The sequence below is a fragment of the Lissotriton helveticus genome, chromosome 7 (genome assembly GCF_964261635.1).
Source record: "Lissotriton helveticus chromosome 7, aLisHel1.1, whole genome shotgun sequence".
Taxonomy (NCBI): domain Eukaryota; kingdom Metazoa; phylum Chordata; class Amphibia; order Caudata; family Salamandridae; genus Lissotriton; species Lissotriton helveticus.
The window spans coordinates 849429267-849444300 of NC_136068.1; the positions used below are offsets into that span (position 1 = coordinate 849429267).

Sequence of the window (15034 nt, forward strand, 5' to 3'; positions counted from 1 at the left end):
GGACTACACGCCACCAGACCTGGGGCGGGAGGGCACCGAATAGTTCATGGAGCTCCGTCCAGCCACAGCCAGCGATCCCAGCAACACACCACTCTGAGGGTCCTCAAGCGCCTCAGAGGCCGCCGAGAGGAGTGGGAGTTAACGTTCGGCGGTGAGGTCGAGTCTTCAGCCCAGAATAGATCAGGGCGGCAGTCGCTGGAGGAGCCACACCAGCCAGGGTCCAAAGGTGTAGAGGACTCGTCCCGACTAACCACGGGGGGTCAGGTCACAGCGAAGAGCAGCCTGGTATAATAGCCCACGGGTCATCCAGTTTCGTCCGGCCAGGATAAGGATCGTGCGTCAGCAGAAACGAGGCAGCAGGGCACAGGGCGGCCCACGGAGCTCTAATCGGCTTCAGACTGGGGCCCCTAAACTTCGAGGGACCTCGAGCACCGGAGAGGCTTCCGGAGCGAATGGGGGCACAAGATCCGCAGAGGTCACCAGAGAGGCAGCCGGAAGGATCGGGGGCACAAGATCCGCAGAGGTCAGGCAACAAGCCAAGTGAGTATCAGGGGCAATAGTCGATTGGAGAGCCCACAAGTCCAGGGGTGCAGGGGGCTCCCCTCAATCCGATCCCTGCGAGGAGTCGGTCCACGAGTCTGCAGAACGACAAGTCGTCAAATGTCGTCTCCAGACAGGTAAGAAGCGATGCAAGCTTATTTCTGAGGAAAGTAATTAGATTGGTTGCAGGATAGTTGCGTGATCGTGGTGGATGGCTGGGTAAATATGGTATATCTACCAATTTAGTAGACCCAAAACCCGGGAGCGTCATTTGAGAGCTCCTAAGCGCGGGCCATCTTACAAAAGAAGTGATCGACACAATGAATCTCCACGACCTTCATCTAGAGATCTGAGGCCTCAGAATGCCCAATGAGGTCATTATAAATCTAAAGTGAATTGAAGATTATCCTGATTACGTGACTTTGGGGTCTTTTATTGCTTAAAATAATCACTAAATTATTAAAGCCTATAGGTCTCACCTATACAAGAGCTATTAGCTTTGCCAATGTTTGTACACCAGTGTGGCTGCTGTTGAGCATGGCTAAAAGTTAGAGTTGTACGGGGAGAGTTTTAGAGTTGCTGTGGGAGAGACCTGCCCTCTCCCCCAGCAGCTCCGCTGTTGTGACGCTGCCGCTGCCCCAGTGCAGGTAGGTGTTGAGGCCCTCCTCCACCCGCAGGATCCTGCCTGCGCCTTCATCCTTGGTGGTCCAGTGGGAGAGCCTTGCTCTTCTGCTGGTCCGCTGTTGTCTTTCTCTGTCTTTTGTGCCCGTTTTCTATCTTTTGTGTCCGTTTTTCTGTCTTTTGTAACCGTTTTTCTGTCTTACCTTATTACTGTCTGCACCTCATCCTTGTTATTTTGCCTGTGTTTTCTTTTCCGATTTAACACCCCTGCATCTCGGTAGTTTTTGCCTGTTTTGTCCTGTTTTTGCTTGTGCCCATTGTTCTCCGTGCCCTTTCCTGCCGCTGCTTCCCCAGCGGCACCTCCCCCTGACAGTGCCCGCTAATACCTCCGCTTCCCTCCCCCTTCCCTATTTAATGGCACCCGCTACGTGGCCACGAAAGGCAATCCAGTCTGCGCCCGTCCGCGACCCGACTGCGACCAGCGCCAGGGACCCTGGATCTCCGACCTCCCACCGTTACGACTCCGCTGCCCTCCTCACACTCAACTCCGGAAGTAACAACAACTGCCAGTGCTCGACGCCGAACCCCACCCATGGCCAGTTCTCCTGCAGACACTGCAGACAATCCTTCACCATCCACAGCACCCCCTCCACCGTCGCACCCACGCCGGACACCCACACCACAGAAGCCATGAAGTGCATCCTCCTCAACGTGCGCTCCCTACACAAGCATTCTAAAGAGATTTGAGACTTCCTCGACAAACTCTCGCCAGACGTTGCCTTCTTCACGGCAACTTGGACAAATGCCGCCTCCGCCCCAGACTTTGCCACTGTCATTCCTGACGGATACAAGAGGGGGACTCGCCATCGCACACAAAAGCTCCCTCCGACTCTCCACCTGCAGCACAAGCAACTCCCTCTCCGACACCGAACACCTCCACTTCCAGATCCAGGCCAGCCCCAGGACAACGCTATGCGGCACCCTCACTTACTAGAGCACCAGGGCCTCGCACCTCTTTCACCACCACCATTGCCGACCTCAACGCACCCCACACCATCGCCTCCACGGACTACATACTCATCGGAGACCTGAACTTCCACCTCGACAACAGCAGCGACCCCGACTCCACAGCCCTTCTGGACAACCTCACCAACTTCTGATTGAAGCAGCTTGTCACCACCCCCACCCACAAAGCCGGACACATCCTCAACCCCATCTTGGCAGGAGGGACCAAAGTCCACTTCAGCCACACCTCACAGCCCCTCTGGACAGAGGAGCACCTCAACTTCACCCTCATTCAAGACCCGCCCTCTCCGTCACGACCGACACCAACTCCGCAGGCAAGGAACTACACCGGTTGATCACCAGCTGTGCAGACAAGCTCACACCCCTCCGCCACCCCGACAGACAATGCCCACGGAAGGCCGCCTGGTTCATCACCGACCTCCAAGAAGTCAGCTGATACTGCAGACATCTCGAGGACCAGAACCCCTACAAGAACGCCATGACAGAATACCATCAATTCAGAGCCACCAAGAGGACCTTCATCCAGAACGAAATACTCACCAACGGCAGCGACTCAAAGGAACTCCTCAACGTCATCCAGCAGTTCACCAAACTCCCCAGCAAAGCCACGGACGTCACGCCATCCCAGGACCTTTGCACCAAGCTTGGCTCCTACTTCCACCTGAAAATCAAGACCCTCTACGACAACTTCAGCGAACAGACTCCAGAATCAAACCCCCTTCCCAGCAATGACAGCCAGATCACCATTTCCACCTGGACACCGGTCACCACCGACGATACCACCACGACCATGAAGAGCACCCACTCAGGAGCCCCCACGTACCCCTGCCCACCGCACATCTTTCATAGGGCCACCACCACCAAAGCACTAGAACTACGCCGCACCAACAATGGCTCCTTCGAATCCAGCATTTTCCCCGACAATTGGAAGCGGGCAGAGGTTCAGCCCCTCCTCAAGACACCCTTGGCTGACCCGACGGACCTGAAAAACTACCTACCCATCTCTCTCCCTTCCTTCGCTGTCAAAGTCAACCAAAAAATTGTCAACGCCTAGCTGACCACCTTCATCGAAGAGAAAGCCATCCTCGGCTCCTTCCAGTCTGGGTTCCGCAGTAACCACAGCACCGAGACCGCCCTCCAAAACCGCCAAAGACGACATCGACGTGCTACTCGATCAGGCCCACACCGCAGCCCTCATCCTGCTAGACCTCTCCACAGCCTTCAACACTATCTCCCACTGCACTCATGCAGCCAGACTCCACAACGCCGGCATAAGGGGAAGTGCCCTCAACTAAATTCGCCCCTTTCTCGCCGGCAGAACCCAAATGATCAGACTCCCACCCTTCGTCTCCGAACCCACAGAGATCAACTGCAGAGTACCCAAGGGTCTTCACTCAGCCCCACGCTCTTTAACATTTACATGGCACCCCTCACCGCCATCGTCAGACAGCATGGGCTCAGTATAGTATCCTAAGTCGACATCCAGCTCATCCTCTCCCTCACGAAGTAGCAAGAAGACACCAGACTCGGCTTCCAGGAAAGAGGTTGCAGCCTGGATCGGCAACAGTAGCCTAAAGCTCAACTCGGAGAAGATAGAGGTCCTCCGACCCTCCTCCATGCCTGGGATAACACCTGGTGGTCCTACGCCCTTGAAAACCCATCCACCCCAACGGACCAAGCCCGGGACTCCTCCCTCACTCCTCCTTCACCATGATTCGCCAGATCAACATCATCCCCTCCACCGGTTTCAACTCCTCTGCATCCTCCGCAAGACCTTCAAGTGGATCCCCTCCCCCCCCCACACCGAAGTCAGAAAGACAGTAACCCAGACACTCATAACCAGCAGACTGGATGGACTATGGGAACGCCCTCAATGCTGGAATCAACAAATCCCTGCTACACAAACTCCAGACCATCCAGAACACCAGCAGCAAGACTCGTCCTCGGAATCCCACAACATGAGTACATGACCCAGCACCTGCGAGACCTCCACTGGCTCCCCGTCGAGAAGAGAGTGACTTTCAAGCTACTCACCCACGCGTACAAATCCCTCCACAACATCGTATCCAAATACCTCAAAGAAAGAGTCTCATTCTACGTGCCCAAAAGAAACCTCCGCTCTGCCGACCTCGCCCTAGCAGACACCCCGCTCATCCGCAGAACAATAGAGAGGCAGACAAGCCTTCTCCTACGTCGCTGCCAAGGCCTGGAACAAGCTCCCAGTCAACATCAGACGGTCCCCTACCCTGCACACCTTCAGGAAGAGCCTCAAGACCTGACTTTTCAGCAGATCTGGAGCTGCCCCCCCTCCCCCAGTGCCTTGAGACCCTCACGGGGGAATAGCACACTTTAAAAGCCCCTAATTGATTGATTGATTGAGTTTCGGAGAGTACAAGTGAGTGTCGTGGAGCAGAGTGGAGTGTCAGAGCATAATGGAGTTTCATAGAGTGGAGTGTCGTAGAGCACAGCAGAGTAGAGTGACATGGCATATAGTGTTGTAAAGGGACTAGAGTGTCAAAGTGGAAGGGGGTAGAGTGTTGTTGAGTTGAGCGGCATAGAATGGCGCAGAGTGGAGTAAAGTGTTGTAAAGTTGAGTAGAGTGTTGAAGAGTGGAGTGGTAAGAGTATCAGAGTGGGGTGGCGTAGGGCAGAGTGGAGTAAAGTAACATGGAGTGGCGCCGAAGGAGTTGCATGGAGTTGAGCAGAGTGGCGTAGAGGGGAGAAGTGTGTTGTGGAGTGTCGTAAAGTTGAGCGGTGTTAGTGCCATTGAGTCGAGTGGCATAGAGTGTCAGAGTGCAGTGGCATAGAGCTGAGTAGAGTGATGTAGATTGGAGTTAAGTAACATGGAGTTGCGTAGAGAGATTTGTGTAGAAAGGAGCAGTGTTGTAGGGTGGGGTAGTGTGGAGTACATTGTCATAGAGTGGCATGGCATGAATTCGTGTAGTAGAGTGAAATGGCAGAGTGGAGTGGTGTGTTGTAGATTGGAGTGACATACAGAGTCAAAGTGGAGTGGCATAGAGTGGAGTAGTGTGTTGTAGCATAGAGTGCAGTAAAGGGGCACGGAGTGTCACAGAGGGATTGCGCAGAGGATCGTGGAGTAGAGTGTTGTAGAATGGCATAGAATTGATATTGTAGAGTGGATTGGCGGTGGGTTGAATGGAGTAGAGTGGAGTAATGTATCTTAGAGAGGAGTAAAGTGGAGTCCCGTAGAGTCCCTGAGAGTGTGGAGTCCCGTTGAGTGGAGTGTTGTTGATTGGAGTGTTGTGGCATTTAGTAGCATGGAGTGGCATGTCATAGTGATGACTCGAGTGGAGGAGCGTGTCGTGGAGTGGCACAGAGTGGAGTAGAGAGGCACAGAATGCAGCAGCGCAGAGAATGTTGTTTCAGAATAGAGTGGTGAAGGGTAGGGAACAGTAGTGTAGAGTGCAATTGAGCTCAATAGATTGTCGCAGAGTGCAACAGTGCAGAATAAAATGGCATAGAGTGGAGTAGTGTGTCATAGCAGAGTGAAGTAAAGTGCCATAGAGTGGCATAGAGGGCGCTGCGTAAAGTTGCATAGAACGAAGTAGAGTGTTGTAGAATGGAGTGGCATAAAGTGAAGGGACATAGAAAGGAGTATCGCAGAGTGGAGTTTCGTGGCATAAAGTGTAGTGGCACAGAGTGGAGTGGAGCAGGGTAGAGTGTAGTGGCATAGAGTATAGTAGGATATGGTGTAGTAGTGTAGAATGCATAGCATACAGTGCAGTGGTGCAGCATAGAGTGGCTTACAGTGCAGTGTGCTGTACAGTGCGGTGGTGCAGATTTGGGTGGTGCAGAGTAGAGTGGCGTGGGAAGCATTAGCATGAAGTACAGTCTTGCAGAGTAGAATAGAGTGGCGTAGAGTGCTGTGGCGTAGAGTGCAGTGGTGTAGAGTGCAGTGGCGAAGAGTAGAGTATTGCAAAGTAGAGTGTAGTGGCGTGCAGAAGTGCAGAACAAATTGGCATAGAATGCAATGGTGCAGAATAGATAGGCATAGGGTGCTGTGTGGTAGAGTGCTCTGGTTTTGAGTAATATGTTGTAGAGTGTAGTGGTGTAGAGTACGGTGGTTTAGATTAGAGTGGTGTAGAGTGCAGTGGCATAGAGTAGAGTGGTACAGTACAAAGTACAGTGGAGTGGCGTGGTGTAGATTGGAGTGCTGCAGCATAGATTGCAGTGCTGTCATGTGCAGTGGCGTAGAGTGGAGTGGGGCACAGTGAAGTAGAGTGGCGTAGAGTACATTGTAACTAATCAAAGGGGAAGGATCACTTGTCCAGGGTATGCAAGAAATAGACGAAGTGTCTCCAATAAAAAACCCTCATGCACGTGTTGGGAAGTCACGCTCTGCGGTATTAGGATCTACACATACCTGGAGTGTATGTAGATTACACCTCCTTCGGGTATTGCAATGGCCTCGAGGGGGCTAAACCCAAAGAAGAGTTAAAAAGCTTTAGTTATCGGTTTCATAATACTTGCGGTTGAGTCGAGCTGTTGAGATCTCTGCCGTCTACCTGATGCTCCTTTCCTCGTGCTTCGCGTTACGCTGAAGCTGCCTATTGCGATAGAACTCGAAAACAGACTTCGAGTTCTATCGCATTGGAATTGCAAAAGTGAACCCGGTAGCGCTGTGCAGCTACTTCCGGGTCGCAATAGGCAGCTTCACCGAAGGAGGTGTAATCTACATACACTCCAGGTATGTGTAGATCCTAATACCGCAGAGTGTGACGTGTTACCCACACCTTCCGTAGCATAACATGATTTATGAGCACGCATGCGAGTGTTGGCCTTTTCAAGGTTGTAAGCGCAATAGTACACATTTTAAGAGTGCGTGGGAATGAATACAGATTTAACAACAAGATGACCTTGCATGAACACAAATTAGCTTACCAATACCTCAATTATCATGGTTTGGCATCCTTTTTGCATGCAACACGTTTGTGGAGAAAGAGAGAGTTGACACTGCCATTTACTGGGGGGCCTGTAAAGTATTGCCATTTTATGTTGCCACAAAATCGATTTTGGAATAGTAGTCTAGTACTACTTCATATGTCTCCCCTTACCCTAACCCATGTATGTCTTACTGTAAATGTTTGTATTATTTGTTGCAGGTACACTGAGACCCAAAAGAGAAGAAACAGGTTGATAATTTCCCTTTTCTTATACCTGTTTGCAATAATTTTGTAGACTTGCACCACTCTCACTTATCACGATTGGTCCTGAAGAAAGCCCATAAGTCTGAATACCGGCAGATGGGGCTGAAACATGTCGGCCATTTTTATTTTTATTTTCACTAATTGCTAGCGCGTTCTGAATTCTTAATTTTTTCAAAGAACGCACTTCTTCAGCATTCCCCATAAGGGGCAACCCGAATCCAGACCCAATAAAGTCAAGTATCTGGCTGTACGGGTGTTTTAACTGAACACTGTCCACATCACTGGGTCACTACTGTTTTTAACTATGGGTAAGATCCTCCTGGTGGAGGCTGCATACCGAAAATCAACCCTATGATTATGCACACACGTGTATGAAGAGCAGAGAATCAAGATATAACGCTACCCTTACTTCCCAACACGTTTTCAGGGTTTTTTATTGGAGACACTTCGTCTATTTCTTGCATACCCTGGTTCATGCAGGACAAGTAATCCTTCCCCTTTGATTAGTTGGATTGAATATAGGAAATTGAAGAATCAGTATTTCCTCCTCCCTCGTTTGATTAGTGGTAGAGCACATTGTTTCACATTAGAGTGAAGTGGCGCAGAGTGGAGAGGTGCACAGTAGAGTGGAGCACTGCAGGGCAGATTGAAGTGGCGTATAGTGTTCGAGTGCAGAATGCACTGGGGCAGAGTGCAGTTTTGCAGAGAAGAATGGAGTGGCATAGAGTTGAGTGATGCAGAGTAGACTGGAGAGGCCTAGACTGTAGCGGTGTAAAGTCCAGTGGTGTAGAGTGTAGTGGCATAGAGCGCAGTGGCATAGAGCGCAGTGGCATAGAGCGCAGTGGCATAGAGTGATGTAGAGTGGAGTGGAGTGGAATAGTGCACAGTAGAGTGGAGTGGCGTAAAGTAAAGTATGCATGGTGTGGCAGCACACTGGCATTACAAACAACACATTTTCAATTGAAATGACCATACATTTGCACAGACATATAGTTTTACTGATAAAAGTATACAGTGCACAAACGATAAGGTGCGGAAATGGCATCACCTAGTGTGTAGATTTGTTTTGATCATATTAAAATATTTGTTTTCACCACACTTCAGAATTACCAAAAATGTGCTTCATTTGTGCTTCCCAAATTCTGATATATTCTTAAAATATCTGCACAGTTCATTTACAGACATTTACATTTTGTTGTATGCTAGAAAAAAATAATCATGCAGCCTTCCTCCAGCAGACCCCCAAGTAGCCAGCATGAATGTCACATAAATCCTCTCACTTAGAAGTCAGATAAAGAAGAGCAAACAAAGTTCCCTTGGATGACAGAGCCTGACGTTTGACCTCTGTCTCTGAATTCAAAGTAGATGTGACAAGAGAAGAACAAGATTTAAAGACCTATTTACAGAAATTGAGCACTTGCAAACAATACAGTAAATAAGGTATGGGTCCGGGGATAGATTATCTAGAGCTGCACAGCCTAAAACAAATACAGCCAGCAAATAAGAAAGCAAGCAACTGTGATTTACAAACCACAAAGCCAATGGTCAGCAAAGGGCGGAAGGCATTCCCATGGAAGCTTTCCGAATGTCCTCAGGATGTCGTTAGCGAACCAGACAGCTGGCAATTCAACACATCTATTAAATGAAAAGGGATTTCCTAATGGCAACATGCAACAGCATGAAATCTAGAAAAAGTACGGAGTTCTCCAACAAAATGTTACAACAGAACTGCAGTTACTAAAAACTATACCTTGAGTTTTCTCCAAAGCAGTTTTAAACCTAAACAAGCCTGGCAAAACCCAATATGTCTGCTATCGGCTGTCAACCTTTTGGCTCTGCAAATATTTTGCAATAGTATTTGTACAAATGTATTTGGGCAGCCACCATGTAAAGGTTTTGTAACAGTTCTACAAAAACATTTAAAGATGGGCACCTATGTGAGCACATGAGCAAGCATGCACACACACATTTTGAGTGGGCAATATAGAGTACCACAGTTTTAGCAGAGGTGCCGGGCTGTCAACAAATAAAATCCAAATTAAAACCAAATTCTCTTTTTTTTTTATTAATCAAAAAGCACACATTGCCACAGTAGTGAATGGCACAAAAGGACAAACTAATTTTGTGTGGATGTGCAGCTTGTGCAAAAGCAGAATGCAGTCATTCACAGTGAAGTTAGCCAGTGGCTGAACTGGGCTGGACCAATGCTCCATGCTGTGCACAGTAACGGGCGGACTAAAAATATGTGAATAATACAACATCAGATAAGTATATTATATAAAATTTAGTAGAACAAAAATGACTTGGCTAACACTAGACTCAAAAAGCAAGAAGAATTTTAGAGGGTCAATCTTTGTCCGGGTTTACAAATAAGGCACTAAGAGGGGGAACTCAGGTGCAGTGAGGTTCGAAACAAAGGTACAATATGGAAAAACATAACATTAGGTAAAACATTTGAGCACAATTTGACCTTGATTCCAATTAGAGTGGAATTCCAATCGGCATCATCATCAGTGGGCCAGTGCTCCCAAATGTTCGATGATCCAGCATAAGCAGTCTAAATATTTTGACATTTGTCCCTCTAACTATACTGGGCCCCCTATAGCTAGATGGATCACTGGGAGCACATGGTCGTTCTCCGGGTATGCCCCATCTTGTCGCATCTTCCCAGCCTGGGTATCCACCAATGACTACGCAACACAATGAGCTGAGTATTACACGTCTTTACTCTGCTACGTTTAACTGCGAACTGACACGCTTTCATGGCATTGCGCTCTGACACCTACATAACAGTTCTACAGAGTCCGTTTGGAGCCAAAAAGGTTCAGTCATAAAATATTGCAAGACACTACACGGAGTATGTTTTTGAACCCATAAATAATTTCAAAACACAGTGCCCACCTTACTGCCCGCCCCCCAACACCCAGTAGCAAAACTGGTCCCACCCTTCCAGTTTCCTGGAGAAATGCCCGTTGCCTGGTAAGGACAGTCCAACCGTGGGTGACACAACTGTCCAGTGCGCATGTGTTTGACAACCAGCAGCTGAGTGAGAGTCAGTTGGCTCAACGCTGCAATGTATTTATCCAGTGCTTAATAATTCACTTCTGCCATTGATAAGTACTTTATATAAAAGAAGTAACTATTACCCAATTTACTGTACTCAAAAGACAAACAACTGCAAACCTGTAGAAGGTATGTCAAGTTTATAATGAATGTGTAAAACAATTAAAAGCCCAACAGCCTCCTATCACATAGCAGACACTCAAAGATTTACATGATAGAACAGGTTTGGGCAAAACCAACGGGTCAGGAAGACCCAATAACCAATACTGAACTGGGTATATATGTAAAAAATTATCAATGTTTCGACCACACAGATCAGCAATTGGACGAGGTCATTTTCAGGACAGAAAATAAAATGGAGTCATCATTATGATACATTTTGTTTGTTTTTACAGTCATTTTAATCGGGTTTTTCAAGTCACACAACACTTTTATCATATCATGATTTAGCATCCTTTGCCATAGTCACAGTGAGGATAAACAAACTGTGTAAAGCATGTAATTAACAGCGTAAAATAAATTATAAGTATGGAGTAACAATCCTGATAACAAAGGAAAGAATCACCACCCACCAAACCATTCAACGAGAGAGTCATTCAATCTTTGGTCAAAGCGGATATTTCCGCGATTATGTCCTCTGAGTAATACCACAGTCGCTGCTTATTGCTGGTGTATATCCATCATTGAGATTGGGTTTATCGGCCATATGAAGCCTACCATTCAGGGAAGGGGGGATTAATTCCAGTCAAGTAACCATGGAACCTATGCCCTGACCTCTGGCAGAGGGGGAAGCTTTGAGTGTGGTGTACTCAAGACAGTAAGCCAAGGGTTACATATGTGTCCGGGGCAGCAAGCTTGTCTACAGAAAGTATTGACTGTGAATATTTAGTCGTATCTTACTGTGTCCCTCTAAGGTGGAATGGTATTGACTCCCTTTTCATCCACCAATGCTCGCATCAGGGCCTCACAACTATCTGATAAAGGTTTCCTACACCACCCTCAATAGTCTTCTCGTCCCAAGACTTTAAATTCCAGGTCAGTCCAATCCCTCACTTCCTTTCTCCAATAAGATATATCTGGGGGATTGTGTTATTTCCACCTCATACTAATCTACCGCTTTGTCAACAACAATACTAGGTCAATACATTTGACGCTAATCCTATATTTTTGCGGTCTGGGGCAGATGCCTAATAGGCAGCGTTCCGCTGAATGCGAGCCGGCTAGTCCTATCACAAGCGCTATTCCTCCCAATACTGCGATACAGTAAGCCTGCATCTTGGGGCAAGTCCACATCATGTGTAGGAAGTCAGCCACTTCCACATGGAAAATGGGACAACGTGCACTTATGGAGGGGAACATCCAGATGAGTGCCCCCGGGGTAAGATACATTTTACGTAGGGTATTCAAATGTATGTGTTTAAATTGAGCACTGTGTGAACCTTTATGTGGATAAGCTAAAGCCTTTTCCCACTCTTTATCATGTAAGCATCGTCCCAGTTCCGTGCCCCACCTATCCCATAGGGGCTGTAAGTCTACCCCTGTGTACTCCAACAGGGCTCTGTATATCCATGTTATCATGCGGCGATGGATCTTATCATGTAAAGTACTTGCACTAATGTACGTGTCAGAGGGTTCAAGGAGTTTCTCTTGCCAGTAATATTGCAATATTGTTCAAATTCTCTTATATAGCAAAAATAGACCCTGTGGGAGGTCCCACTGTTCCGCTAACGTGGGAAAGGGTATCAGGGTATTTTCAGAGCATTTATTCTACAGCGCGTCTATACCTGCGGTTTCCCACTAAGGTAATGCGTGGCGAGTCAGTGTGGCAGTGCCTACTCCCAGTCCTCCTTAATGGAATTTCTGGATTATAGGACATAACGCCTCATCTACATGCTAGAGCGTGCTTCCAGTTGTATATTGCAATGGTAGGAAGCAGTGGAAGTGTTGGACGACGATTCTGGCCCCTAATGAGCAAGGACTGTAGCCCCCCTTCATCCAGCTGTAGTTGGGAGAAGCCAGTTTTGTGGAGCTGTTTATCTGCTAGCCAACTGACCAACCATTGTAACTGAGCAGCAAGATAATAGTTTTGGTAATCTGGTGCTTCCAGAAAAGTCCGAGGGCAGCCTCAATTTGCTAAGTGCGATTCTATGTCTGACCGAAACCAAAATCAATTACCCCACCAACATATCAAGTTCTTTAAATACACTTGAGGGCAGTATGAAGGGGAGGTTGGCAAAGTAATACAGGAGGGGCGGGAGCATTACCATTTTGGAAAGTGCTATGCGACCATCCACCGGCAGGGGCAATGTAATTCAGAAGGAGATCTGAGAGCGCAGCAATCAAATGGCATGGTGGATTTTAGCTTCCATAGTATCTTGTCAGTCATAGTATATGTTGACTACCAAGCATTTGAAAGTGTGGGCCTCCCATCAGAGTGTCTGGCTGTCTAGGGTTAGTGGTCATTGTGATTCAGCTGGAAGTAAGGGGAATACACATGATTTGGTAAAATTAACCTAGAGTCCAGAGAACTCGCGAAAAAGGAGCAATATATCACTGATTATAGTCAGGCTGGTACGAATAACATGGATATATGGCAACATGTCATTAGCATAAACAGAGACAAAATATGATCTCCTCCGATGCATAACCCTAGTTCGTCGCCCAGGGCTCTAAATTTGGGGCTAATGGATCAAGGGCCAAAGCAAAATGGAACCATTCTGATAAATAATACCACAATGGCAGATTACCAAAAGAAAGCTACAAGGAGGAAAATGTTTTCACTATTCTTCCTGTTGTGGTCAATTCATGATACAAATTGTTCTCGAAGCAGAAGCTTCAGATTAGCGTATGCAGCTCAACATTACATTTGTGATGCGTAACCTGCTTAGTAAAGTTTATGGTGGCCCTGATTGATAAGGTAGATCTCAACGGGCCAAAATGGCTAAGAGCAGGGAAGGACAACTTCCCAACCATGGGAAGCTTGATACATTTGCCAAATGCCTGCTGGCTACCCTCCAAAGACTGTCCGATGAGGTATATGGAGAAATTTGCTCAGCAGCATCGCCTACTGTAAACCATGAATTTAGGTGATGAAGCCCTCATGTTGAGTGTCTCCTATGATCAAAGATTCTTAATTACATTGTGATGTAATGCTAAGAGAAGCAAGTCGGATGGTGTAAGAAATTGTGTTGTTGGTTGACTGGGGTATAAGCCCTGGTCAAGAAGCAACCACAAATCCTTGTCAGGGTACGGAACAAGCAAACCCAAAATTAACCTGTGCTCAATCCCCTGGTAGCATGGCACAGAGATGTCAGGCTTATCTTCGAGGCAATGTGTAACATATTTGTGCAACACTTCAAACAGTAACATAGTAAAAACACACCACTAAAGGATTATAAGCAGAGTAATTTCTAATAAATAAAACAAGGCCAAAATGTAAAAAATCCAATTAGTAGAACTGGAGTTATTGAATGTTAACGTTTTTAAGACAAGCATTTACAATGCAATGGTTTCGCCTTTGGAAAAGTTAGAGCTATTGGCATTGTAAATGACAAAATTTGTGTTTATGTATTAGTTTTGAAAACAGATAAATAAATGGCATTGTCATTTACATTGCCATTAGCTTAATCTCTCGCAAATGTGAGACCTATTGTACCCTACGGATGAGCTCAGCAGACAGCAATTACTACCACACACACACACACCCAGAGCCACACACACATACCCAGAGCCACACACACACACCCAGAGCCACACACACACACCCAGAGCCACACACACACACACACCCAGAGCCACACACACAGAGCCACACACACACACCTAGAGCCACACACACACACACACCCCCAGAGCCACACACCCCCCCCCCAGAGCCACACACACACACACCCCCAGAGCCACACACACACACACCCCCAGAGCCACACACACACACCCAGAGCCACACACACACACACACCCAGAACCACACACACACACACACCTAGAGTCACACACCCAGAGCCACACACACCCACACACAAATATTGTGTTTTCGTCATGAAAGCAATGTATAGCACAAACAATACAATAAAATTACTAGTAAGTGGAAGACTGAGTGCAGCTTGTTACATATAGTGCTGGGCAGGAGGTCTCCTGCTAGTTGGAGAGGGACATTTTTGGGGAGGCACAGTTTTGTAAATGTAATTTTCTGTTTAAAAAGACTGAAATATATATTTTTTACAACACAACTAAGTGTATTGCGCAGCAAAATAAACATAAAAATGTTAGAGGAAAAAAGCGAAGAACCTGGTGTGGTGGGGGGGGCTTGTGGAGAGATACTTTATAGGGAAGTAAAGTTTGGGAGATTTTTTAGCAATTTACAAGGCATTGTATGAAAACATGGATGTATAGCAGAACATTAATTAAGGAACTGCTTACACCTGTTCAAAAGATGCGCCTCAGCTCTTAAACAGAAATAAATGCTGCTTTGTGTTTATGAGGCAGTTTGAGTGGAATTGTTTTAAGTAAAGCCAGATGCGATATCGTGTTTTAGAGGAATATTTAGGTTATTGGAAGAAGGTATAATGGGAACTATAACGCTTAGCAAGTAACAGTAATTGGGGATTTAGGGAA

General features: G+C 47.1%; 1 protein-coding gene across 2 annotated transcripts in view; it reads right to left on the bottom strand.

The window, feature by feature from the left end:
* Nucleotides 1-15034, bottom strand: part of RANBP17 (RAN binding protein 17) — a 1522743-nt gene that overhangs the window by 1371683 nt on the left and 136026 nt on the right. The window lies entirely within an intron of this gene.